The following is a 4,496-nucleotide window of genomic DNA, read 5'->3' as shown; positions in this document are numbered from 1 at the left end:
ATAATATTCATATATGTAATGTTGGATCCTGTTGGAAAGGTAATAGTCCCTATGATATAGGATTTGTGCCTGAGTCTCCAGGACTTCTTTATTCTTTTTAAATTTTTCACAACAACCCAACTAAGGGTTTAAGGACTGATACCACCGGAGTAGGACATTAGTGCACCGCAAGAGGCAATTATTGCCCAGAGTAATACACTATATATGTAGTATGTTGGTTGCAACCGCAACTCACAAGGAATATTGAGACCTTGTACTTGAGCCAAAAAGCATAGGATTCTAATATTGGCTTCCTCTCCAAAAACAATACTGGAATAATTACCCGCCTATGGAGTCCTATGTTGGCGTCTGATCCTCTCCCAAGATGTAGCAGAGCCTACTGGGATTTGTGGTATTGTTCCAATAAGATGGTTAACTGTTTTTATTAATGATTTTATACATTTCCTATAATAAAATTTGCTAAATTTTATTATTATGTGTTTTTCTGACTTGTTGGCACCTTAAAAGTCCTAAAAACTCTTGGAATAATATTGCAATTATCTTCAGGGTGAGGTGGATTTGAATGAATCGGCACACTCATCCATAACAAACATATACCAGTTGTATTGTATAGTTCCCTATACTAATGATAATTCTTATATTCTCTCATGGATATTAATAAGATTAGACATATAGGGGAAGCTTATTTACTATCAATTCAAACTACAGCAAGAAATCTATTTTAATCAATCTATTGGTGCCAACTGGTGCTGCACAATGCAAAACAAAGCGCATTGCACTGTCTCGCACATTTGTACTGTGAAACAGTCAGTCTGTAGCTGTTTGTCAAACTTTTTAGAATTCTGACATTTTTGACTGGCAAAACAAAATTTGCAATGAACCAAAATAAGGCAAAGAGTTTAATGTCTTCTTAACCGTATATTGACTGACTGTTTGCTTTCTATTTGCATGACCAAAGCCTACTATAGAGTTATACCACCTATCAATAAAACTCACACCACATCATAGTAAAGGAAGTGTTTATTCTCACTTTTGACTTTTTTGCCTGAAGTTGACAAGCAAAATTATACCCATTTGTTAAATAAACAGAATATGAAAAGGCATTTCACTGCAGTGGTAGCGAGCATAAAAGTGTGTTTTAGTACAGTGAAAGCTAGCACAAAGATGGATATTGGTACAGTAAAGAGTGAAGTGTGGGCATACAGGAGAGGTAACGGAGTGATGGTGGGATTTCAAGAATTCTGACACAGGTGCGTTGGTGGTGAGCTGGGGGGGGGGGCACAGTGGTGAGTGGTGCCTCCACCATTTATTAGAGGTCAGGTTGGGGTGTTGATGGTGTAAGTTGGTAGAACACAGATTATAGTGCTTGTGTGAGCTACAGCAGTCAGGGATAGGGTAGTGGTGTAACCTGATAGGGTCAAAAAGAAGGCCATGCCCCATTATAACACAACCTCCCCTGCTGCACCAGATTTCTTTCTTACGGAGTATGGCTGTTGAATATGGTGATGTAGAAAAACATATTTTTGGTGCAAACCAAAAAAGGGGACTGCGCAAAGGAGTGATATTTGACAAATTAATCGCTAATAAGTGCCAAACCAACAAAATTTGTGAATAATACAATTGCGGGAATTTCTTCCACACTGCGAGCTGCAATAAAAAACGTAAATACGTGATAACTGTAGAAAAAGGGGTGGATATTGCGCTCAGCAATCAAAACTCACATTAAAGTGTCTATGTGCATAATCAAGCCAATATTGTAACCATAATTAGCAACAACTGCAATATTAGGTAGAAAACACAAATCAGCTGGTATTTGAATAAATAGATAAATAAATAAAATAAATAAATAAATAAATAAATAAATAAAGTCCTTCTTAAGGTGATTATCGTGAGTGAATAAATAGATAAACAGTCCTTAAAGTGCTCAATGCAGAGTGATGTCTCAGCAATTAAGTCGACTTGGACTTGATGGAAAAGCCTTCACCACTAAACCTCCACCCAGTGCTCTGATTAGATACTTCTTACCAGAGAAATATGACCCCCTTAATTATAGGGGGCCGTAATCAGCATTGGTCTCCAAAGGGGCTCCAGGCCGTCCTTAACGCTGTCTCCTCATCAGCAAGATATCAAGACCAATTGCTATGGGACACTCCGGGGTATTGGACATCCGAATGCGGAAATAGAAAGGAGACTCCAATAGTGTAATATGTCAATATATTATGGGTTTATTATTAAAATTGCACTTACTCCATTGTAGTGTTCAAAAAGCCTTCAATCCATAAACAAACAATCGATAGGGCTGGTGGATAAGACGCCGCTCCGCTATACGGATACGGATACGGATTTTATGACTCCCTATCCAATGCCTTTTATAAGGTTCAATGGCCCAAAATTTCAATTGGGAGGGGTCTCACTGATCAAAATGTCTAGATACGCTGTGTTTATCATATCCCTTTTCGATATTCTTTATATGTTCTTTTATTCTATTTCTTAGTAGACTTTTTGTTCTACCTACGTATTGCAAACCGCAATTACATTCAAGGCCATAAACTACTCCTTCAGTATTGCAACTGATAAAATCCTTTATTTTGTGGGTTGTTCCATTTCTTGTCGACTTGAATTCATATATCTTTTCTTTTGGGTATTTGGTTCTTAAGCAGGCATAACACCTTTTGCATGGGAAAAAACCCTTTCCTGTAAAAAATGTGAAGTTATTTTTAGGCGGATCTACTACTGTTTTTATGATCATATTTCTAATTGTAAGTGCTCTTCTATAAACAAATATAGGTTTCTCTGGTAGATTGTTATTCAAGTGTTTATCCATTTTTAGAATTTACCAGTGTTTCCTAATTATTTTTTCTACTTTTTTATGTTGCATGTTGTATTCCAGTATAATTGGTAGTTTGTCCATGAATTTCTCATCTACATTCTTCTAATCCTTTATTAAACTTGCTCTCTCTGTTTTTTAACCTCTTCTATTTTTTCTGTAATAAAGCCAGTGTCATATCCTTTCTCAATGAACCTCTGTCCAATGATGTTGGCCTGTTCTTCAAAATCCTCACTTCTGGTGCAATTCCTCTTTATTCTTAATAATTGCCCTTTTTGGATATTATATATCCAATTGTTATGGTGGCAGCTATCTGTTGGCAGGTAACTATTTTTATCAACATCTTTGAAGTGGGCTTTTGTAATTATTTTTCTTCCTTTTTGTATAATTATTAAATCTAAATACATGACCTGTCTGTCACTTATATCGTACGTTAGTTTAATTTTCTTTTCATTTTTATTCAATTTGTTTAGAAAATTTTCCAATGCTTCTTTCGTGCCTTTCCATAATAAAATCCCATCATCAATAAATCTTTTATATAATACTATTTCTTCTGGGGTTTCTTTAAATATGTTTTCTTCTTCCCACTGGGACATAAAAATATTTGCTACACTTGGTGCAAAACCCATAGCTACCCCTACTTTTTGATGGTAATACATTTTGTTGTACCAGAAGTCGTTTTTTTAAGGCAGAAATCCAAACATTTTATTCAAAATTGCCTTCGTTTACAAATAAGATTCGTATATTTCCTTAGTGCCCATTTTACTGCTTCACATGCCTCCTGGTGGTTTATGATCATGTAGAGTGCTGCTACGTCTATTGTTGCCATGTAGATATCGTCTTCAAATTGCGGTAGTTCTTCTATTATCTGGAGGATATGTTTCATATCTTTGACAAATGCTGTTGTTACGGGAAATATAGGTTGTAAGTACGAGTCAATATATTGACCTAGCCTTGCTGTCAGTGAATCAATACCATTCACTATCGGTCTTGGTGGTGGATTTTCTTTATTTTTGTGAAGTTTTGGTATTGTGTATATTATTGCAGTGCGACGAGCTTCAGGTAATAGATATTTTGCCTCTTTCTTGTTCAATATATCTTTCTTCAGGCCTAGATGTAGTAGTTGTTCTAATTCCTTTTTATGTTTCGATAATGGGTTATTCATTAATTTATCATATGTATGCGTATCTTCTAGCATTTCCCTCATTGTTTCTTCGTATTTTTCTTTTGCCACAATCACAATTCCTCCTCCTTTGTCGGCCGGTCTTATTATAATATATTTTCTTTTCTTGAGCTTTTTCAATCCTGTTTGTATTGCTCTTGGTTCATCATATTTTTTGATCTTCAAATTCTTTATATCATCTAAAACTAAATCTTTAAAAACCCCAATGTGTCTGTTATCATTTATTTGTGGATTAAAAATGGATCTATTTCTTAAAGTGCTGTGCTTGATCTCTTCTGTATTAGAGGTAGTTGTTGTAAATTTCATGGGGTTGCTCAATATATACTTTTTTATGTTCAGTTGTCTGACATATTTCTGAATTCCTATATATGCCTCAAATTTATCAAGATTCTTTTTTGGGGCATATTTAAGTCCTTTGTCTAAAACAGTGATCTTTTCATGTGTTAGTGTTTTCCCACTTAAATTGAATACCCCTTGTCCTATCTC

The sequence above is a fragment of the Pelophylax lessonae genome, assembly GCF_965119305.1.
Source record: "Pelophylax lessonae genome assembly, chromosome: 1".
Taxonomy (NCBI): domain Eukaryota; kingdom Metazoa; phylum Chordata; class Amphibia; order Anura; family Ranidae; genus Pelophylax; species Pelophylax lessonae.
This window is presented reverse-complemented; position numbering follows the sequence as displayed.